A 25,025-nucleotide genomic window follows, 5' to 3' on the forward strand; every position below is an offset into this window, starting at 1 on the left:
GTCCTGTGTTGACATGATGGAACAACAAAAAAAAAATAATAATCCTATAAATGAAGCTACATGGACAGGAAAAAAATAACTAAATAAAATCCATATTTTAGTCAAGTTTCAGATTTTGCACTTCAGGCTGTTAATAATTTTTTTATTGAGCTGTATATACGTTCATATGAGATATATATCATTCGTCAAGAACTATAAAAGATCCTATCTACTACCATAATTTCTTAGGCTCAAGTGCAATAAATCCCTGATTGCCGTTCATCCTGATATGAGTTTGATTTAGATACGGTGGGAGCGAGCACACGTGCACTCAGACACAATCACTCACATAGGCATGTAACATCATACACTACTTTCCTTACGCTGTCTCGACTATAAACTGTGGACTATTTTATACTTTGGTTTAAAGTGCCCATATTATTTTCTTGGGTTTTTCCCAAAAAACTATATTTTGAAAACTGCATTTTCTAATTTTCATTGATAAAATTATCAATGCAAATTATGAAATATGACAATTCTACTGCTCTGTCTCATACAGTTTTGAGGATGCTGTTATATATCTTTTTTCATTTGTATGGTGGAAGAAGGAGCATATGGAGGTGATTGTGACTGACTCCGAGGCATATCTGTCATCACTTCTCAAATGGTTATATGATTAGTTGACTTGTAGCTCCTGTCCTATGCCATTTATCAAAAGAACCCGGTTTTGGCAGTTTATTTATTTTTGTTAGCAGTGTTTGTGTTTTGAGAAAAAATGACTGTAGGCCCAAAAACATATTTACACATTTTCAGAATCGGCAGGTTGCCTCACGAGAGAACGTCCAAATGTGTGTGCGTTTATGAGAGAAAATCGTGATGGTGCTTCAGTGTGTGTCATATCTGTGGGGGTTCACTGAGTCAAGTGAACAGAGTTCTCTGTTTGCATTTATTGCTCATCGTGACACACACACAAACACAAAGGCACATAATAACACACACACACACACACAGCTGCAGGTACCTCTGCTCACTGAGTCAGAAGACATATGACACACAAACCAGCCAAATACAAAACATGAAAAAATAAATAAATAAAAACACACACATGCACACGCAATCACATGAATAATTCTTCAGAGGTGTAAATCTCGCCACCCGTATCATTACTGATTCAGTTTACATCAATGATTTGATTTGTAATCAATTAAAATGTTCAAACATATACTTTATGGCAATTATATTGATATTTACACTATTTAAGGTTTCAACTACAAAGTTTCTGCTGTTTATCATCAACAATGCGACAACTAAGAACTGAGTCATATTTTACAACACAAATACACCATGTGGCCAAAAGACAACCCCTCTAAGCTGTAAACTAAAGTATTAAGAAGGTTCTTTGCATGATGCCATTAACAAAACACGTGTTGTCTACAGGACATTTTAATTTTGGAAACCATTTTGAGAGACTGTATGAATAGATAATTTTGAAAATAAATCAATAAAAAACAAGATAGTCATAACAACAGATCTCATTTTGCACAAGTGTGTTTTAGATTTCCTGTGGCCCACTGAGAAGGTAAAAAGTGTAAAATTGGCCATGGATGTCTTAGTTTAAGATCACTGATTTCGGAGAGCATTCTCTCAATTTGGGTCATTAAACAGTCCTCAAAGTGACAAGGAAAAATAAATGGGGGGTTTTATTTTTTCTTTTTTAGCAAGGTAACAGAACATCCATCATCTACACTCACTCAGACTTGATTGGTTGGTGCAATACACTACAAGAAGAGGACGCATATTGTCTGGCTATTGCATCATGCTTGCGTCTGTTTGACTCCCGGTTTCTGTCTGTCTGTCTCTCTTTCCTTCTAACTCCTTCCTTCCCTCTCCCCCTTTTTCTATCTAGCTTCCTCTTTCTCACTATCTAACCCCCTCATTTTCTGTCTCTCTCTCTCTCTCTCACTCACTGTTAATCCACACCCCTTTATGACACTTTCTGACCATATTTTTCTATATGTTCTCTCTCTCTCTCACCATTTCTATCTGTCCCTTTTTTTCTCTCAAACATTTTCTCTATGAATTCATGCTCTCTTTCACTCTTGCTCTCTCTCTTTCTATCTGTCCCTTTTCCTTCTCTCTCATGTTGATTTCAATATGATCTCTTGCTCTCTCTCTCTCTTTCTATTTCACTACCTCTTTCTGTCTCTCCCTCTCTCTCTCTGTTGCCGCGGTCTCTAACACTTCAAATACTGTCTAATGTGACGTAGGTTGTTTGCCTGAAGTTGATTGGCCCTGCCCGAAAGTGAAAAAACCAATCAGAACTGTAGGAATGATGTGCTCAGTGGAGGGAAAGTGGTAGTAAAGTGAGGGATGGGGAGGGGGGATTAAATAGAAAAAGAAAAGAGCAGATTCAAGTCACACACAGAGAGCTCTAGAGATGACCCCCCTCCAATCTAACCCCACCCAACTCATACACACACATGATGCAAGAAGGTGCCAACAGGTTGAAGAGAGAGAGAGAGAGAGAGAGAGAGAGAGAGAGAGAGAGAGATATGCATATTGCGTATAGAGAATTTTAAAAAGCGTGTTAGAAACATTATTTCTAAATTATATAGTTGATAAAGGGGGAATACAATTTTGTTCACAATTGCTGAATTAATACTGCAAATAGTAAATAGCAGAGAAATAAAATTACAGTCTTAGGAATTGTCTGACTGTAGTTTTAAAACAGACACAATGGGCAGAAGGCAGAAGGTTCCAATAGACTCCTTCTGAAAAAAAGCAAGAAATAGAAAACAAAAAAGGAAAATTAGTGAGATACAAAAGAACAAAGAAAAATAAGGACAACGTGAAGGACAGATGGAATGACTGAGAAATGTGGTAAAGAAAAAAACAAAGGTAAGAAAACAAAGGAAAATAAACAGACCAGATAGAGGAAAATGGAAAATAAAGTGCAAAAGACAGAAATATACACAAACAGAAAAAGAGAGTGGAAAAATTTGTTTACAAAAAAGTGTAAAAAACAGTGAGAAAAAATAATCGAGAGAGAGATATGAATTGGGTGAATGTGGAGCAGTAATTACAGATTTGTGCAGGTCTCGTGGAGAGATGGGTCAGTTTTAAACAGATTAGTGCTGATGAAGAGTGAGTGATTTTGTTGATCAAACCTGAATTCTGCTCTCTAGAATAATTCTTCTCTCAAACAAACACATAGACAGACACACACACACACACACACAACGGTGAAGCTGCTGCATCATTAATGACATAGGTCAATCAGGCCCTGTGTCTAATTTAATTTAATTAAAATAATAAAAATAAATAAATTAATTAAAATAAATAAAATTCAGTGCAAAAATGGAAATGTAATCTGAGATTTGAATGGCAAAATGCCACATTACATGTGCAGTATTGCTCTCAAAAATGAGAATTCAATAAATCAAAATTTCTAACTGTTTGAAAATCAATTTTTGTAATTGACTGTAATCAGATTTCTCCTTCACTTTATATTTAGGACTTGGTGATGTAGAAATTACAGCTGTGTTTACACTGAATAATGTGAAACAGAGCTATAAACTCAATTCTGGTGCTCACTGTGTGTTTATACATGGCTCAAAAAGAAACATGAATGGAGTTTGGAGTTTTCTTTGCTTTAACAGACCAGTGGATGTTAATAAATTCAAAATACAGATATGGAACCTGATATTTTCATTCAAATATTGACTTTGACCATTTTCCATACTGCACTTTCATTTGGAGACCGATAGGGCTGAAACCAAGTGTAAAGAACAATGCAATACTAGTTTGGCAAACAAATTCAACAAATGCATCTTTCCCTTTGAGACAAAGAAATATGCATTAGAGTGGGAATCTGCAATTCAAATCTCAGTTTGAATTAGCATTTTACTTATTTGATATTTATTTTGAGATTGCAGTGCTTCTATATACAGTATCTATTATCCGATATAATTGTGTGATTCTATTTGATATGTAATAATGGACACAAATTAATTTTAAAGTTCTTTGTGAGACCTGTCTTAAAGAGTCACTGTAGCTAATAAAAGAGCTCATCAAAATACTGAAATAACAGCAGAAGGTTATCTGCAATTAAAACTGTGAATAATCAACATTAACTAAAAAAAAACTGCTGTGATTGATACATCTATGTTTTCTTTTCCTTTCCAGTACATTCGACAAATGATGTTTGTTTGTTCTCTGTAGAGAATGTTTGAAACTTATTTTCAGTAGGATAATAACAAAGTGTATCATCTGACAAGGATTGCAAAAACCCTTGAACACAAATGTTAAATAACATGGCTGTGAAGTAAAAGGTTGTACCATAAACATATAAACTAAACATAGTATAAATTCTTAATTATTACCAAAACTGGTAGGGACACTTCAGTTGAATGTGCTATGAAATTCATACAGTAGAATTTACTGTAAAGCCTTTATTTATTTATTTATTTATTTATTATTTTCTAAACCTTTTTTTTTTCTACTGAAGAGAACGGAGAAAATGCTCTATTAATATTAATTGCACAAACCTTTGACTATATGATATATTAGGCAAACTTCTCTAAAATGAATTATATTTTGACCGTGTGGATTTTGACCATGTTGTGATGAATACATGCAATCATAAAAAAAAATAAAATTAAAGAGTATGGAGTTTCCATGAATCCAGGGACATTCCTCTGCGCGCGCGCGTGTGTGTGTGTGTGTGTGCGCGCGTGTGTGTTAATGGTTCACATTTGAACACACTGAGTGGTATGTATGTAAACATAATATAATATAAAGATGAGAGATTGAGGGATAAATAAATATTTCACATATTCACAGGGGTGAAGGAGAATGATGATAAGGCTTTGATTTTGAAATCAGAAGAATCACCCTCATCTTTAATCTCACACACACACACACACACACACACACACACACACACACACACACACACACACACACACACACACACACACACACACACACACACACACACACACACACACACACACACACACACACACACACACACACACACACACACACACACACACACACACACACACACACACGTCACAGAATAAATAAAGGATGATAGGAGAGTTAACTCTAAAGGAGGAATATTCACTAATGTCCTTTACTGAATTTATACCAACAACCTCCATATACCCCCCACCACACAGAGTAAATAGAACTTAACCAGGACTACAGCTCACAAATGGACTTAATAAAAGCAAAGTGACTGCCATAAAGAACAAAAACAGCTAAAATATACAGGGCAAATATCTAATATTTCAATTAATTATTGATAAAAAAAGGAGGAGAATGATTCCACATCATGGAATTTACTGTAGGAGGCTATAGAAACATCTCCCTTCGTGTTTTAAACCACCTTAAAAACAGCATTTACATTTACGCATTTGGCAGACGCTTTTATCCAAAGCGACTTACAAAACAAAATAGAGCTATTAGTGGAAACTGTCCTGTTTTGTTTCTTATTAGAATATGTATTTAACCGGGTACTAGAATGCTACTGCTGCACTATTTAATTCAGGAGAGGCTTGGGTGCCTGAACGTCACTGCTGCGCTATTAAAGAGGGACTGAGAAGGTGTCGTTAAGAACTTTGTGTGTGTGTATTGTCAGATACTTTTTTTTAAAATTTGGTTTCGATTAGGCCAAGAACTTTCATTTTGCCACATCAATAATAAAAGCATTTTTTTTCCATGAAGTGTGAGAATGCGTTAAACACTACCACATAGAGCTCATTAATACTTTTCAACTGCAGCCATCTCTTTGAGCATATTAAGAGTTTCCACCTTAAATAAAGTTCATGTTTGGTTTAATTCGACTTCTTTTGCTCATAGTTTACCACCAAAATATTCATAACTATGGACTTGGAAGGAGACAATGTCATATAAGGTGAATTCATTGAGAATAGGCTGTGGTCAAATAACATTTAATTTGAAGCTACTAGAGAGTAAGGTATGGATGAGCTTTCCCTGAGATAAAAAAAAAGGCTGAATGTCAAATGACTCCATAATGCTTAAGTAGTACACTGTCGGTCTTAAAATAACAAATTACTGTATTAAATGTGTAAAAAGCCTTTTTATTCAACCATATAACATGTAAAGAAAATGTAGTGTATTTTATGAGTGTAGCCTGTACGCCATGTTTGAACGTCCATTTGAATTTAGGGATAGGGAATGATTATGGGATGCAGCCAGATTACTGATTGCGCTCAACCAATAATACACAACAAAAATATTTGTTATTATGTTTAAAACTATTGTTTTTGATACAGCATTCTGAAGGTCATTTCTGTAGGTCTGTTCACAAACACACACACACACTTTTAATGTTTTTTTATATACATTATTTGTGTTTTTGGTAAGTCAGAAGGCAAATGAAGAACAAAAACATTTCCCCCCAGTTGTCAGGGTCATATTCTCCCTCCCCCTTCATTCTTGGCTTCACATGTGACTCAGCACACAGCATTGCTCATGGCACATATGAGAGAGAGCGAGAGAGAGAGAGAGAGAGAGAGAGCGAGAGAGAGAGCGAGAGAGAGAGATACGACTGCCTAGTTAAATTCTGTATGATGGCTTCACTTCACCAGGCAGCAGCTGCTATTTACAGCAACACTGCATTAGCGAGCGATGCACACGCACACAACCAGGGTGTACAGTATGAGCATAAAATACACCCACTGATACATATATTCACACATACACATAGACATAAATACACACACACACACATACACACACACCTCCAATATGTTAAAGGATGAATTTACCCGTTTTTTTTTTAAATATGGTTAATTGTAGAGAGACAGGGAGTGATGGTTCATCGCAGATAGACCTGAGTGTAACAGTTTATTTATTACACCAAATTACCAGTTAACCTACAAATTTCTTCTGGCTGACATCGTGACTGGCAGAGTAGGAGGGCCATCCAACCCTCCAGAGACACTCCTGGTACTGAATGGTTGATTTAAGCTTTGGTCATCAGGAATCTCCCAGTGGAAGACCCAATACTATTTACAGTTCTGAATCTTAAATACTATTTAAATAAATACTATTAAATTATGTCATTATGGAGAAACTGAAAAATCTGAGAAAATCTCAATCAGTGGAAAAACACAGACAGAGTCAACTCACTGACTGCGAGAAAGACGCTATATAAAACTAATAATAAAGTGAATGCTTGAAGCAGTGTAGGTAAACACAAAAAAATAAAAAATCAATGATACACTTTAACAGAAACACAAGAGCCTAACACACGCACACACACTAAACCCTATCAAATCTAGAGCTCAGAATCTAAAGAGGGGTGTTGTGATTTTCTCAAATACAGACCTTTAAACGCAGTGGTGAAGAGACTGGGTCACTGGTGTTTCCTCTACTCCTCTATCCTCGAATTCATGACCAGCAGATACAGTTAAAGATCTAGACAGACAAGGAGAGCAAAAGTTAATCTTCCTGTTGTAATTGTTGCTGTTCCTGCAATTTGTTCATGTTTGTGTAAAAGCCCCAGCTCTTGATACGTTTGATGATATGCATTTGCTGAAATACACTTTCTGTGCTTGGTTTAGCAGAGCTGCATTTGACCCGTAAATGTATGAACTAAGGACTGGAACGATCGCTATCAGTGAGTTAATACGTACACAAGCAGGCCAAAACAGGAGAAAAAATATATTCATAATCCTTTCTCTAAATTTCACTGTTTCACTATAAATACTGCAAATTTCTAGTAGTCAGGGGTTTTAATCACAGTCCAAATGAATAAATGACATGTTTGTGTAATGAATGCTGGAAACGGAAGTGTGATCACACCAAAAGGATATAAATGTATGTATTTTTTCAAACCGATGCAGCTGAGTGATTCAGTGCTTCATGACAAAATATTACATAATATGATGATAGTGAATTTTGGGCTAAATGCATTCATAAAATGTGTATAGTTTATTGTACATTGTTTTCTCTTTAGTCAGACTTATGTACACTGACTTTAGGTGTTTTGTAGCCTGATCCATTTGCCTACTTCTATTGTGTTAATTGTCGCACCAAGTCCGAGAAGAGCTGTGTTTCATATCTCACTCAACATACCACTGTGGTGAGAAGGAGAGACAAAGCTGAATCTGATGTTGAAACTGTGAATGAAGCAACAATAAGAACGTGAGTGTGTCTGAGAGAGGGAGAGAGAGAGAGAAAGAAAAAGGAAACTAACATTCCCCATTATAAACTGAGCTGTAATATTACTTAATACATAGATTTCCATGACCATTACAGCATTCTGTCTGTATCCACAAAGAATGTCTTCCAGGACTAACCACAGATGCCAAAAATCACTGGATGCTTACACAAAAATCTGATTGTATTTGCATATAACCTACCCAAATTCTCCTGTATGTTTTAAAAATCTTGTGATTATTTCTAACAACAAATGCAATACTACTTCTTATTAAATTTAAATTAAATAATTAATAATTAAAAATCTGACCAAGGATGCAAAAAATTATATATGGCTGTGGAATTGCCTTCATTTTTGCATTGGGCTGGTTGTTTCTTGAACAGGTAAAGCACCACTACCAAATAAGGAAGCATGTAATCCAAAAGCTGCCCAAAATCGCTAATCTGTCGCTTACGCTACTGCCCTGGGACAAGCAGATTTCCACTCACACACATTTAAATATGTCAGATCCGTGTGGGAGGGGCAGATTATTTCCTGAAAAAGGGGTCGAGGACTCCCTTCAGAATTAAAATCCTAACAAATATCCCTTCTTTTTTTTGGCTACAATCTCCTCCCGTGTTCCCATAGTCTCTCCTCTCGCGTTAACTTCTTTCATTGGACCTGATCCCCATCTGCAATATTACTTTCTACTCTTCACCACTCTTCTCTCCTCCTATCTTCTCATCTTCTCTCTCCTTTTTCCATTTTTCCTCCCTATTCATCTCTCCTCCCCTTTCTTGTTCTCCTTTCTCATCTGTTCCCCCTTTCTCTTCTTTTCCTCTCTCCTATCTTCCTGTCCTCATTGTTTTAACAGAGCAGGCTGAATAAGAAACGGGCCGAAGTAGAGATGAGAGCATCGTGTTGTGTTTTTGAGTTTCTTGAATGATTCATTGCTTCGACATCAAACGCTCCAAAAGGGCTTCACGTGGAAAAACATCAGAGGGGCTATTCCCATCTCAGAGAACCAGCCACAATCATCGTGAATCAATTTGCTTAATTTTTTAATATATTATCAGCATAATTATCCCCCTGTACACAGGAAAACCCACAACGTAGTAGCACTTAGCATCATTCAAAAAAAAGTTAACAGATTGTGGAGGCTTGCAGTATTATCTCTAAGGGATACAGCTAAATTGTAGCCTAAAATGGTCAAAACACTCATGTGGATCTATTTCACTTTACAGACAAGACATTAATGAATCACTGTTTATGTGGATTATCAAAGGGTATAACTTATCTACTACTTTTTATCTTAGAACATATCAACAAGCAGAAGAACAGAAGAGGAAAGAAGTGTTACTTTCCCTGGGGAACTTTATTACTCCCCTTGGGAACTTAACCTATCCACAGCAATGAACTCACTTTTTTTTTTTTAATAAGTAAACACACACACACAGACACGCACACACACAGACACGCACACACACAGGCAATGTGCACTCAAATCCGCACATGTGCACTGCCAGACACTGGGGGTTAGGTTCCTTCCTCAAGGAATTGCCATGCCATAGATTTTGTGCCATTCCAGGGTATCAAACGGGTAACTTTCTGGTCAAAAGACTACTTCTCTAACTGAAAGGCTACAGATACCCCAAACGCATTTGCCCTTATGCCTATGCTTCCCTTTGATAGGAAAATGGAATAATAGCCAAAGCAAAAAAAAAAAATGCATATGATTTATTTGTTCCTGAATTAACTGTTGATTGTAAATATTGATTATAAGGTGGAAAAAAAAAAATCAATGCCAAAATGTAACTGCAGGATCATTTAAAAGATGACAAACTAAAATTTTATTAAAAATCGTAATTACCAGAATATGTACTCTATGTGTATATATATTGTTATATTTATTCATTTTTTTGGTCATCCTTTAAGTTGTGTTTGAACAACGTAGTGCATCACTATTCTAAAGTAATTATTAGCCTCACAAATATAACCTGATCAACAGAACAGCAAGCCTGTGGAACTAAAGCCATTGGTTCTGGGATGTTAGCTGCAACAGTGGAAACAAGACTATAATTAGGTTAGAAGTGACCCTAGGTCAGATGTGTTAACACAGATATGACTGCAGTGCCACCTGGGAAAGTGCTTTAGGTCAAACAACGGTAGCCCCATTCCATGGAATTGAGACAAACAATAGAATGAACAATGTATATTATATATTATTTAAATATGATTTGAAATACATGATTTAGTGCAATGCGATACTAGGACAAAACAGGATATATTTTCTAGCATTTTTATGGCATCAGACCACATCTTTAAGCATATTAATGACCCTATGTTTTATGAGTATTAAAAGAAAGTTTGTTTTGATTGTATTAGCTTATTTTGTTCTCTTAACATTGTATTACAAATACAACAGATACTGGTATCCCACTTTTAAGTTTTATGTCGTCTACATTGAGCCAGAAATGGCCCAGGAGACAACTTGGTTTGTGACAGACATACACCCTTTAAAAGATCACCAAACCCTTCCCTCAGCTAAATCAGGACTTCCTTCCCACACTAGAGAACAACTTTAAATAGCCATCCATACTCCCAAATCACAGAGACAAAAATATACCATGATGCAGAAAAATGTCTACATCTACATCTGTACGCCTACTCCAAAACCAGAAGGTCTTATACACACACATGTAAAAAAGCAGCAACAAGTAACAATGACAGTACAAGTGCAATGGGATTTTAACATGATAAAGAAATGCAATTAAGTTTAAAATGAATTGATAATAATCGGATATGAAGAATTGTTTTGAGTTATAAACCAGCTGCTAGTTTGAAAATGACCTCAATTTGTTCTGTTGACAGCGTCAAGTCCTCTCCTATGGGAGTCTCACAGGGTGTTCCCCGGGGATCTATCCGAGGCCCTGTTATATTTAAAGTGTACATAAATATTTTTATGCTGTAGATAAAATTCTGTATAACTGCTGCAATCTGTATATCCTAAGTGCTTATCTTATATCAAGTTCTAGGAAAATGCTCCATTCATTAAAAAAAAAAAAAAACAATCAAAACAATTCAACCATCTAAATGATTCAATTATTATTAGGAAACTTAACCTACTTCTTTAGCCATTCGCAATACACAAAACAAACAAGGGAAATGTTAATATCCTAAAGGAGGTGTGAGTGAAGGAACAGAGCTTTCTCTTCCCTCAATGGTCACAACTTTAATCACTTAACACCAAGCTACTCTACTCAAGCTAACCAGGAATTTGAAAGCACACTTAGATAGGTGATCAATCAAGGCCAGCATCATTACTGCTTGCGTGTTGTCACTTCACATAAGAGTAACTACAATCACACCAATAACCAGAGGTCCTTATTCTCCCACAGGATAAAGACCTCCAGGCCTGAGTGGATGTCCTGTAGCAAAGAGAAGCAGCAAGGTGATGGGACTGGGCTTAAGAGCAGTATGGAACTGTATACTCCTCTCTCCTGGGTCTCACTCAAGCATGTGTATGACAGTTTGACATTCAAGCAGGAAAATATCTGTAGCACATGGCCCTGGGCCAGTGGCTAGTTCTCTGGGAGATAAGATAAAGAAATGAGAGTAACTGCATCTCATCTCTGCTACACACAGCAGGAGTTTCATAGTTGAGTGACTGGAGGGACTAAGTGTACAAAACACAAAAACAGCTTCTATAAAACAGCTGTGTAATTATTAATAGTGTGAATGGTTAAATATTTAATGATTTTTAATGATTTCATTGTGGCAAATGATGCTACAATACTTTATTTAAACACAAGAGCACTATGTTAATACATGCCAATATAGTGGATGCCTTGTTGATTCAGATGCACGGGTAAAACACAGTATAAAACATTTGGAAAAAAAGAGAACCGATTGTACACTGCATTTAATCTAACAAAGATCAAGTGTCCAGAGAAAAGAAGTAGTGCTTTTAACAATTTGAATACTGAGCATTGTAATACGTATTTTCAATTTTTAATACAAATTATTATTTTTAACAATTTAACAATTTTCTAATGCAAATGAAAATACTACAATTTATATATAGTGTAAAATAGCAAGATCCATTAATCCGTAAACATTTATGAATCATGATTTAATGCTTAAATGACAGTATGAGAGCAAATTGTAATGTGCTGCCGAACAGTTAGTGGCAGGGACACAAACAGGAGCAGGCCAACTGATGATGTAGTAGATAGCAGATAGTTGTGGTTATGGAGTCTCCAGGATCAATTACAACCAGAATACTCCAGCACAGAGAGACAGAACACACACACAAACACACAGACATCTAGAGTGTGTGTGTTATGTCTATGTGTGTGCGTGCGCACGTGCATGTGTTCTCTCTATGCCCCACTTTCATTATTGAGTGTTATCATTAAACAGCATTTAAAGCCAAGCACCCTTTCATTTAGAGCATCAGGCTGAAAATAAGAGCTACATCTGCATCACACAACCCTGAAACCCATCCAGTAGCGATACAGAGACTGATGGAGGGTGAGAGAGGGTGAGCAAGCGAGAGAGAGAGAGAGAGAGAGAGAGAGAGAGAACGAGGGTGCAAGTGCAAGTGAGTGAGAGAGAAAAAGAGAGAGACAACAAGGAGAAAAACAGACAGAGAACAAGGACAGGGAGTGAGAAAAAAAGAGAATGTGAGAGAGTGTGAACAAGGAGAGAGGCAGACTGAGAAGGGAGGGAGGGGACAGAGTGTGAGAGACACAGAAAGAGAGACAAAGAGAGCAGAAGAGAGAAATTAATATCGTATTGTGAATACAGTAATATAGGTCAAAGGCACTGAGCTGTGGCAGGCTTCAGTTATTTGAGACGGCTGAGCGGAGGAGGAACTGGGCAGGGAAGCAGGATGCTGAAACTGCAGCCACAGGGCCTTCTGGCCCTTGGGCCTCTCTGTTTGGCACCACTGACTGAGCAATATGGCCAAAGTTTTGTTTTTCTCCATATCAAAATATGTAGCTGATCAATAAGGACTCACCCAGACAGGGCAGCAGTCAGTCACAGGGCAAGACACTAGGGCTGCCCCGAATACCATTTTTAGGGCTTCGGAGCCTCTGACGGGATATTTGGCGAATATTCTAATGTGGGGTGGTGTATGTTGTTGTCATTAACAAAATCCGCTTTACGACACCTGGTTTAATATCCCTCTCTCTAGGCTGCGCTGTGGCTCACAGCGTGTCTTCGCTCACTACATATCTCGCTTAATGAGGAAGTATACACAATTTAACCAGTTGGAGCAGAGGTGCTCTAATTTCAGGCACAATGCAGACAAAATGAACTGTGGCATTATCTCACTTTGTTGTAATTGTGTTGTTTTAGCATGTTAGGCTGTTTTGTATGACTGAGTTTTAGGCTTTGCTTGCACAAAGACTTTTAATGTTGATGAGCCTGAATATGGGTGGAGTGGGGAGAGCACCGTTTTTACTGCTGGAGAACCTGAATGTGGTGGACAGTTGCCTTTATCGATTACCATATTTATCCAAAAAATTGAATATCTGAATCTCAAAATTAGAATCAGAATACATACCCAACAAACAAATATTTGAATACCCAAATACTTAGGGGCCAGCCATATTGTTTAGAAACCCGCTTTAAAATTAAGTCTGCACTGCGGCTCCCAGCATAGCTCCACTCACTAACTCATAAATACACTGTGCCACTAAGGGCACAGAGTGTACATGAATAATCCAGAGCTTCGTGGAGGTGTTAAGTTGATAAAAAAACTGTAGCTTTGCCATGCTTCATTGTAAGTAGGTTGCTGTAGCGTGTTAGGCTGTTTCAGGCTTCGTTTAAGACTTTTATGTTGACGAAGGCTGAATACATGTGAAGAGGAGGGTTGCCTTTATCGCTACATTTACCCAAAACAAACAAATATCCGAATTTTAAATGTATAAGTCAAGTTCCTACCCAACGAACAAATATCTGAATATTCGAGACCAGCCCTACACCACACTTACAATTATGGACAGATTTGCACAGCCAATCCCTGTAGCAACACATGTATTTTGGACTGAGTGAGGAAACCTCACAACAATCACAGACACTGATTCATGGTTCATTAAACCATGGAGCTTTGTGGCAGCTTCACTACCTTTTGCACAACCATGTGTCCCACATCACTACCTGACTTGTGAAATGTTCTCATGACTGAATTAATTCAATTCATTCGTTCATTTACCTGTAAGCACTTTATCCTGTTCAGGGATGTGGCGGGTATGGAGCCTGCCCAGAACCACAAGGCACAAAGCCTAAAACCTAAAACTGTATTATCCCCTTTGTGCCAACTAATGAATATCAGCACCCAGGCCTACTACATGCTCCACAAATAATAAAAAAAAAAAAAAAAAAAAAAAAAAAAACATACAGGAACACTGCTGTTGTGGGAGTGTGTGTATGAAAGTGGTAGAATGTGAGCATTCCCACAGTGATCTCCTGGCTGAACATGCACTTGAGCGGCAGCATTAAACGAAGCTTTGGATGCGTCAACACGTCTGAGTTGTTTCTGTGTGTTTGAGTGTGTGCTACAAGCCTTCAACGGCTCTTTTTCACAAGAGAGGGAAAAACTAAGTCTCTCAGCAACCCCCAGGCACTGCACTAGCCCAGATTTCTACTCCACAAAATTAATACCCAAACCAGCATTAGCATAGGCCGTGTGTGTGAGCATGAGAGAGAGTGAGTGAGAGAGAGAGAGAGAGAGAGAGAGAGAGAGAGAGAGAGAGAGAGAGAGAGAGAGAGAGAGAGATCAGCAGAACCTGAAGGGAAAAAAAAGCTTCTTCTGTTTGCTCTTTCATTCACCTGAATCGAGTCACACTAATTCAACCCCATCATAAAGAATATGCAGAAGCACACATATGACATACAATTTTGGCTGTTTGTTTTCCTTTCCTGGCAAAAAAACCTCAAAAAGTACTGTTTAGTAATGTGCAGTTCATCAGCAGGCGGCAAAACTGTGTGAGACTGTCTCCAGAGGAAAGTTGTGTATTTCTACAACAGGTGTCAGTCAGTCAGTCAGCGACTCAGTAGGAGACAGTGACTCTTGTGGGCAATGTGTCCCATTACTGAAGCAGCGAGGTCCATTGTCAGCAGTGTGGAACAATTTTACAGCAGAAGATAAAAATGTCTAATATCAGCATTTTGACTGTTTGAGCTTCTTTTCTCTGAAACCAGGCACGTCTGTTGCTTCTGATTTTAAAAACAGCCTACGCATAACCAGTGCATTCAAAACACAGATAAAGAAGACATTACTGGGTACAATGGTAAATTACAGAGCATTCACAACACTATAAGAAGTCCACAGTAGGCCTGGATCAGCGGGTTTAGAGCACCCCCCACTCTTTCTTTAATCCAGGCCACTGTGTCACAAGCTGGTCCTTCTGTTGAAGTTGTAACAGCCGATAACAGAGTATGATGCCTAAGCTTGAACATGCGTGCCCGAACACACACAAACACACAGACAAATATACACATACATTTGTTCACCTTCTGTTATGGCTTCTTCATAACCAGGGTTGCAGTGGGTGCGGTGCCTACCCTTACACATTGGAGGCTACAAGGAACACACCCTGGACAGAGCACCAGTTCATCACAGGGCAGCACACAGTCAGCAGTGGACAATTTCGCACACCCAATCTACCTAGCAACATGGGATTTTTAGATTGTGGGAGGAAACCAGAGCTATACAGAGAGACCAAAATGAGAAAATGATTTATTCTAAAATAATCACTACAGCTCTTCCATCCTGAAAAATAAAATCTCTATCAAAATTTGCATTAAAAGGTTTTTTTGTTGTTGTATCACTTTTATATAAAATATAATATACAACGATATTCAAATGTGAAGTAAGTTCCATCTTTATGCTTCTATTTATGTAGCTGTTCTCTGATTTGTAGTGTACAAACACACACTGTACTTTGGAGACTTAAGTTGAATAAATCAGTACGTATGCTAGAAACAGAATGGAAAAAAAAAAAAAAAAACACTTCTTCAAGAAGGGAACTAACACTAATAAAATCTTTGCCTTTATTCCTACATTGATGCTGTTGGGAAATAAAATGAAATAAAGATTCTGTAGTCTCCAATTCAGCAACTAAGCCATACATTTTTTTTTGAGGCTTCAAATGTATAACCCTTCCTGTATTGTTAGTCAAGACAACAGGGGCACTGTAGCCTACAGCTGTTAATGGACATTGCTGTATTAAACATACATCTAAAACATGACTGCACCACTCAGTTAAGTCAACTTCATTAGAAAGCATGTTCTGTCCATGGAAGGCTGTAACAGATTATACTATTTTGTCAACTTTCACCTGTGACTGGGAAACAGCCAGTATAATGACAACAAGTGGCCTAGATGTATTAGACATGCTGTACTAAACCTACTCCAGGTGGGGGGTATGCTCTATGGGGCATATATAATGGCTACCAAGCCATTTATTCAGGGAATAGAAAGCTGTTTCAGATTTTCATCCTAAGAGACTCTACAGGGGAAAACTACAGAAGAAGTATGTAAACAATTTCATAAATATTGTTTTCCACGTTGTTGGTAAAAATGGCTCTGCATGTTTAAATAGGGAATTTCATTCTGGAGCCCGTGTAGAGGTTCCACTGCTTAAGAACTATCAATGATTATCAAAGCTGTCCACAACTGGCTCAAGTTAGTAGTGTCATCAAATTTAGTATGATGCCCAAGCTAGTCTAATGGTAGAGTTCAGTCTGTGTTTTTGCATGTATATATGTAATATGTGCACACACACACACACACAAATTGAAAATGTAGGTTATTTGTCTCTGCAGGAAGTGAGCAAGCTTTCTCTAAAAATGTTAAATATATCTTCACTGTACTCAACAGGAAGCATGCCACAACAGCTCTCTCTCTCTCTTTCTCACACACACATATACACACAGGAAATCACCTCAATCGACCACATTTGTGCACACTACCATTTTACACACTCATACCTTTAGTAGAATGAACATGTATATATATATACAGACACAAAATGTATGCTACTGATTCAAAGAGAAGTCTGTGAATCCAAAAGGAATTTACAGTCAGAGATAGCAAAGAGATTACTGATAGAATGTGTCTCTCCCTCACGCACACACAGCTTCCCTGTTCTGTCACACTACACACATCAGTAGCTTTTTACACCATAAAATATTTAGAGTCTATAGCAGAAGAATTAAATCGCTCCCTCTCTCTCTCAAGATTAATTCGTAAAATGTGCTTGTATGTGTACGAGAGCATTCATGTGTTTATACTGATGCATTTTACAAATATATTTTTACTTAACTGAGCATGCAAATAAAGCATGAATTAAAATACACACACACACAATGTCCAGGTTATTTAAGATTCACCCATTATGTATATACAAGTTCAATTGTGAACGCATGTGTGGTAAAAAATCTCCATAGTAAAGATAACTGACACTCACTGGAGAAGCTGCACAAGCTTAAAAAAAAAAATTCAGTGTACACAGTCACTGGGGGATATGAAGCACCTGCCATCCCACAAACTGAAAACCTTTTTTGCGAGCTGCCCAAGTCATTAAACATGGGATAAAACAAGCCGTTCTGATTCTGTGTTGTTTCTAACGTAGAATTATGTCCTACTCTTAGTGCATTTCCACCAACATGGAACAGGCTCTGTTCCAGTTCGCGAACCTAATTTTGAACCGTTTAGCGCATTTCCACCATCAAAAATAGTTTCTGTAACCCAAAAATTTCATTCGCAGTGGAAACCAAAGAATAGTAGGTTTTTCAGCACAAACTGTGACAATATATGTGGGCGTGTGTAGTTGTACAGGAGCAAGGAGCAATGGCAACACCCACAAATACTTCTACGTCTTCTTATCGACAAAATGTCATTCATGTTTGCTTTTTGGAGAATAACAAATATCTGTAACCGCAGCACTGATGCTCACAGGTAGTCTATACACTCCGCGATCTTTACTGCCGTTGTGCAATGCCCTCTGTTGATGACGTATTCATCTTCTGTTCCACTAAAACTGGTGTAAAGCACCACGGTTCTTATAAGCTTGAATGGAACCTGTTCAAGAACCAGAGTTCTTCTGTTGGAAAAGGGCAAAACATACACAACCAGCGCTCGAAATATGTGCACTGGTTAAATATGGTGAAAACAAGAATGGAGAAGAAAGAGAACCAAGAAAAAACTGCTTCTGCTCCTCGTGCCTTATGGGTGTGTCCCTGCATTAAAGTGATCTGTGGCTCATTTTCATTTAAAGGAACAGGCGTGGACACTGCTGTTGTCATTTGATCCTTGTGTTATTTTACAGACTTTATATTAAGACCACAGGGAACTGTGTTAAATTGGGTAAAATGAGACTTACTTGACCCCTATTACCTGCCCCTACCACTGGATTTCAGAGCAGTGAAACCAGCAGATTTCTGCAGTGATGGTGCACAATTTAATGCCTTTAGGAGGAGTCAAAGTGGAATTTGGGAAAGATTTAACGTAAGTATCTGAACGAATGCAATCAAACTTACACCACAATATCCCAAATCTAGAACCTAGATGCAGTCCAAAGAGCAAGAAGGCTCTTGGTCTGGGAATATGTTCAGCTTTTATGCTTGTCTAGATCCATCTCTGACCATGTACAAATATGTCTTCCTGATCTTATCCTAATCCAATCGCAGTGCATCTTGGGGGTGTTTACACCTGGCTTTTAATTCAGTCAAGTAAAATATGCGATGATGCAAGGTATAAACAACCTCTGTATGTGCGAGTAAGTGTGTGTGTGAGAGAGTGTGATCAGAGACCAAGAGATCAGCCAAGCTCGCTATTTGGCACCTCTCCAGCCGGAGATGATGTCATCATTCAGCTCCCAGAACTCTTAAGGGATTTGGGCCGCGTTTGCATAAATTCATGCACTAGGCTTTAAGACAGCAGCCTGGATACCACACAGAAAAAACACCCTCTCACATACACTAAGAAGTGCTGGTACATGTACACTGTCAGTGTGGAGGTACAATCATGGGTACATATTCTGTACCTTGAATTAGAGAACATTGTACCTTATTCTATTATAATTGTGTTGATTCCATTCACCACTTTTCATTTCCAGGACTTATAAAATATTGTTTTATTTTACACATTCACCTCTCTTTTTGGAGGACAGAATGTTTGTACCTTTAGGGACCAGTAATGTACCTCTACTGTTCCCTTTTTTTTTTTTTTGAGATTATAATATACACACACGATTATAAATACAGTCAAATAAACTAAGGCAAACAATTCTACAGATGAGGCTCAGGCCCTCTCAGGCCCTGAGTGTCTGTGTATGAAACTCGCCCCCTGTCGTAACACTTGCACCCTAAGCCTTGTACCCATAATTTTCCCCAGTAAGTGTGCTCTTGGGCACCCCTCTCAAAAATATGCATCAGGCAACTCTTTTGTGAAGGGCATTACTCATGTGCGCCTGTGACATTCCTCACAAAAATAACTAGATGGAAAACTGAGAACCTTTAACACTATGTGTAACTGGAATTTTTTTCTTTATTTACACTGATGTTTTTTGGTAATGCTTTAAAAATATTGAAGTTGGAAAACAAGTTCCTGTTTAACTTGCCGTAATATAAATGTCAGGCAGTTCATGACAGCATATCATGGAAATCTGGTTTTCTGTTCATGAACTACAAAACTGAAGACATTAAAATGATATTCAAGCAACTAGTTCACACAAGAAAACTTGTGACCATGACAGTAATGGACAGTCTAATAAATGTAATACCATTTAATACTAAACCCAAGCACTTTCACATTTTATACATATTACATACAATATAAATTTTACATGTAGCTCTAAACGATTTTATTTTCATTATTCATTCATTGTCTGTATGCACTTTTCCAGTTCAGGGTTGCTGAAGCCTACCTGCAATCATTGGGCACAAGGCACGAATACACCCTGGAGGGGGCACCAGTCCTTCTCAGGGCAACACACACACACACACACCTACGGACACTTTTTGAGTCACCAATCTACCGACCAACGTGTGTTTATGGACCGTGGGAGGAAACCGGAGCACCCGGAGGAAACCCACGCGGACAGAGAGAGAACACACCAAAATCCTCACAGACAGTCACCCGGAGCGGGAATCGAACCCACAACCTCCAGGTCCCTGGAGCTGTGTGACTGCGACACTACCTGCCGCGCCACTGTGCTGCCCAACTATTTTATAAAATGTTATAAATTAGATGTGGCTGTAAACTATGTGGAAGGATGTTTATGCAGAAGTGATGTGCACCGTTGGAGGGGCACAAAGCAAAATGTGTCCCTATTCTGATCTCATTCTCTGACCCCTTGAACGCTTGTGCCTCTTTTGCTCACACTTCAACACTGACATCAAACTACACAAGACCCTAGGATAACAATTGGAATGGGGTACCTCCGTTTTCAAGCTCATTGGAGTATGTGTGTGGAATACTGTGCTGTACTGAACTTCACTCATTCTGAAGTCATTCCCAGAAATCTCCACAGCTTTAAGACACACACACACTGCTGCATTAGTCTCCTGCTTTTGAAATGCTAAGTATGATCAAGAAATGAAAGAGAGAGAATGAGAGAGAGAGAGAGAGAGAGAGAGAAAGATATTTTGCAAGTACAGATACATATGTAGGAGGTGAGTAGTCTAATAATACACTCTGCAATATTTTTGTCTTGATATGGGCTTAGATAATATATGCCTTGAATCAAATTTAGTACACACCTATCATCCAAAACATTAAAATTACCTCTTTGTTTCTCCACTCACTGTCCATTTTATCAACTTCACTTAACACAAGTGCATTTTGTAGTTAAACTGGAAGGTAATACTAAGTGGTAGATCATTCTTAGTCCTGCAGTGACATTGACACGGTGGTGGTGTTTTGTTGTGCTGGTATGTGTGGATCTGAAACAGCAGTGCTGAATTGCCAAGTCACTGGCCAATCTATTAAACCCATCTATGTTGGAGGTCCATCTTGTAGGCTAGTATTAAAACCTAAATATATTTATTAAAAAAAATAATAATAACATTAAAAACTTTTTCATTCATTCATCCATCCATTATCTGTAACCGCTTATCCAATTCAGGGTCGCGGTGGGTCCAGAGCCTACCTGGAATCATTGGGCGCAAGGCGGGGAATACACCCTGGAGGGGTCGCCAGTCCTTCACAGGGCAACACAGACACACACACACACACACATATTCACACCTACGAACACTTTGGAGTCACCAATCAACCTACGAACGTGTGTTTTTGGACCGTGGGAGGAAACCGACGCGGACACGGGGAGACCCGCTATGACACCGCTGTATCTGATCCACTTGTACCTGCACAACACAAACTAACACAGTGTGTTATGTGGGCTAGCAAAGTGTGCAGAACAAATTTATTTTTTTTTTTTTTTTACATTTACTGAGTACTCTAAGCGCAGTTGTTTAATATATGGAAAGCTTCAATAAGTAATGATCTGGCTAATCAGTGTATAAACAAATTCTAAAAATGTGACAACGGTCATCCATTTTCCTATGAAAAACACCATAACATCCCTAAATATGAGAGAGAGAGAGAGAGAGAGAGAGAGAGAGAGAGAGAGAGAGAGAGAGAGAGAGAGAGAGAGAGAGAGAGAGAGAGAGAGAGAGAGAGAGAGACCAACATCTAGGCCACTGAGTCATCCCAGCATAGAGTTTTTGTGGATTATTTTTTCTTGGTCTTTAACTTAGGCTGTGCTCTGAGTGCATGTTATGACCATTGCTGTAGGAGTGTCTGTAAGAGTGGAGCGAGTGGAAGCTCAGGGTTTAGAGTCAGGATTTTAGCTTTTATCCCTCTAAAGTCTGCCTGCAATTAATTTGGGAATTAATTTAGGCTCAACACAGGCAGAGCTCCCACCCCCCATTTATTCATTGCTCTGATGTTAAAAAATGTACCATGAAAAAAAAATTGAAAAGAAGAAAAATTAAAAAAGGGGTCTGAAACGATGCATTTGATCATCATTCGCTCTCACACTTTTTTTTTTTTTTTTTTAAAGAGGGAAAATATTGCGCGTTGTTAGGTCAACTCGTTTTAGGAAGCTTTGCTTCAGGGAAAAAACAAGTATGAGCAGTGACCAGAAACAAAAACTGAGAACATTACTTCAGAAATGAGTAAAGAAGTAGGTTTGAAGCGAAAAAATTATTTTCATATAATTCCAATCACCAATCACAAAAGCACATTTTAAGGTTTACAGGTATGACTGTGTTTGTGTTACATAGAATATAGAATATGTTACATGTGCATATGGGAGAAATGTGTGGTTGTTTTACAGTAGAATTTGCAGCGACTGTAACCAAACTAAATTCCTTGTATGTGGCCAATACATCCTGATTCTAATTTTCATATATCACAGTTAAAACATTGATAAATTTATAACATAATCCTTGTTTGCTAACTAACTAGTTAGCATTCTATATACTGCTATCAAATACTGGCTGTTCACAATCACAAATTCGTAAAGGCAGAATCATGTGATGTTTCAATCAATGTTCACATTTCCCTTGTGTCACTACAGTCACCTTATCTGCAGTTTAACTTAATAGTAGGGTTAATATATGGTTCTGCACAAACATTAGCACAAATATCTAAAACATCACAGAATCAAACCCTAGCACATCTTACATGCTTTAATTTATTTCTTTGAATATTGAGCAAAAACATTTATTATGTTACAGCTAGCATACATGCTAAAATAAAATTATATAGAGAATGAGCTAATATCATTTTAACAAACTAGTGACTGACATCTGCACCTTTCTTTATTTTTAGTTGATATTTTTGTGATTGGAAATAAAAAGTTAAAATGCAGATATTCTAACAGATAACACAAGGGTAAACATTGTGCTCCTCGTGTAGAATATTATCCCAAGTAAATTATATTCTTGAAATTAGTCAAATTTAAATATGTCTGATTCATCCATCCATCCATCCATCCATTATCTGTAACCGCTTATCCAATTTAGGGTCGTGGGGGGTCCAGAGCCTACCTGGAATCATCGGGCGCAAGGCAGGAATACACCCTGGAGGGGACGCCAGTCTTTCACAGCAACACAGACACACACACACACACATTCACTCACACACTCACACCTACGGACACTTTCGAGTCACCAATCCACCTGCAACGTGTGTTATTGGACTGTGGGAGGAAACCCACGCGGACACGGGGATAACACACCAACTCCTCACAGACAGTCACTCGGAGCGGGAATCGAACCCACAACCTCCAGGCCCCTGGAGCTGTGTGACTGCGACACTACCTGCTGCGCCACCGTGCCATTAGGCATATATATATATATATATGCGCAAATATTTTTTACAAACTGCCTTTTACCCCTAAAGTTACCTCTGCTCTCCTCATCAGGTCAATGTGTGCGTGATTCCCATAAGTCCCTCTTCTGCTGTCCCACAATGCCGTGGGGTTCAACCCTGGCTGGACAGAGCTGTCATCTTTCGTTCCTGACTCACCGCTCCCCCGGAGTCAGTCTGTGAGACTCTGTATGTGTGTGTCTGTGTGCGTGTATTGACCGCTCTAGGGGCCACTGCAGAGAACAGAATACACAACTAAAAATATGCAGATGTGTTCCCCCACACAGTTCACATTAGGCTGGAGCACATTAATATTCCCAGTAGACATTTGGTCTGTCCCAAAATCTAGTGAAACGTCTACATAGAGAGCATTTTACGTCATAATGTGCGCACTCCCGATACGTAGGATGTCCCAATTCTTAGATACCTTAAACGTGCTGTCTACTGGAGTACCTTAATCTGGTCGAATTTTAAGGCAGCATCAAACGGTTCCTCAGCTGTGAAGGCAATCCCATGATGCAATGCCAGCACAACTCCCATCTATTTTTCTCTTCTTCCAGAGCAAAAATAATATAAAAAAATCATGATTAAAACAGGAAGAGCAGAATCCATCGCACTGACACACTGAGGCGACACTAGCCACTGATGTAAGTAAACACAGGTCGTGTGCAGTGGGCAGGAACAAGCCATGAGGCAATCGCTCTTTAACGTCTCAATTATCTGCATCATGAGGCATCAGTTAGAACACTGCCTACTTAAACAGCTGCCTACATAGTCAGTGCCTACTTAAGCTGCTTACTGTTTTTGTAACAGACCTATTGTAGCACATACGTGTGTGTGTGTGTGTGTTACAACAGGTCTGTTACAAAAATAGTGAGCTAATGTATACACACACACACAAGCCGGATAAATTTCAAATCCAACACTGACACCATTAGTTCTGAAACAATTATACTAATAATCGCCATATATATCTATTTATCACTGATTACATTGCATATCACCGTTACAAGCCCAGTGTGACAAAGATGTCTTAATAATAACTCAACCCTCAAGCTCAAATAAACAAACTTTAGTTCACACCAGATATCCAGCCAGACCTCATAAATTCCAAACAATATTTAAAAATCTAGGCTTCTTTCACTGTTTCAAACAGTTTATGTGGTTGGAACAGCATGGTGAGTAACACTACTTCTGTGATTTCTTGAGCACTCATTCACTTCATTAACACTGATAACATGCTTCGATATTGATGAGAAGATCGTCTGCCATATGTCATCAAAGCAAAAAGTATGTTTGCTTATTTGATGAAACTGAAAGGGCTATGAAATTTACCAAGACTGCTAATAAAAATAATAAGATGTAAATAACAACTGCATTATCATAAACTAACAAACAAGACGTTGTTTAAAAAAACCAAAAAAAAAAACCTTGGATATATACATTAATTCCTACTAAAATACTTGTAATGTTACA

General features: G+C 38.2%; 1 protein-coding gene across 2 annotated transcripts in view; it reads right to left on the reverse strand.

Annotated features, from left to right (window-relative positions):
* Positions 1-25,025, reverse strand: part of LOC136678187 (serine/threonine-protein kinase TAO3-like) — a 71,886-nt gene that overhangs the window by 35,251 nt on the left and 11,610 nt on the right. For both annotated transcript variants that reach the window (XM_066656123.1, XM_066656122.1), the window contains exon 2: positions 7,342-7,431. The gene's annotated coding sequence lies outside the window, so the exon portion shown is untranslated. The remainder of the gene's footprint in view (positions 1-7,341; positions 7,432-25,025) is intronic.

This window comes from Hoplias malabaricus, chromosome Y (assembly GCF_029633855.1).
Source record: "Hoplias malabaricus isolate fHopMal1 chromosome Y, fHopMal1.hap1, whole genome shotgun sequence".
Classification (NCBI taxonomy): domain Eukaryota; kingdom Metazoa; phylum Chordata; class Actinopteri; order Characiformes; family Erythrinidae; genus Hoplias; species Hoplias malabaricus.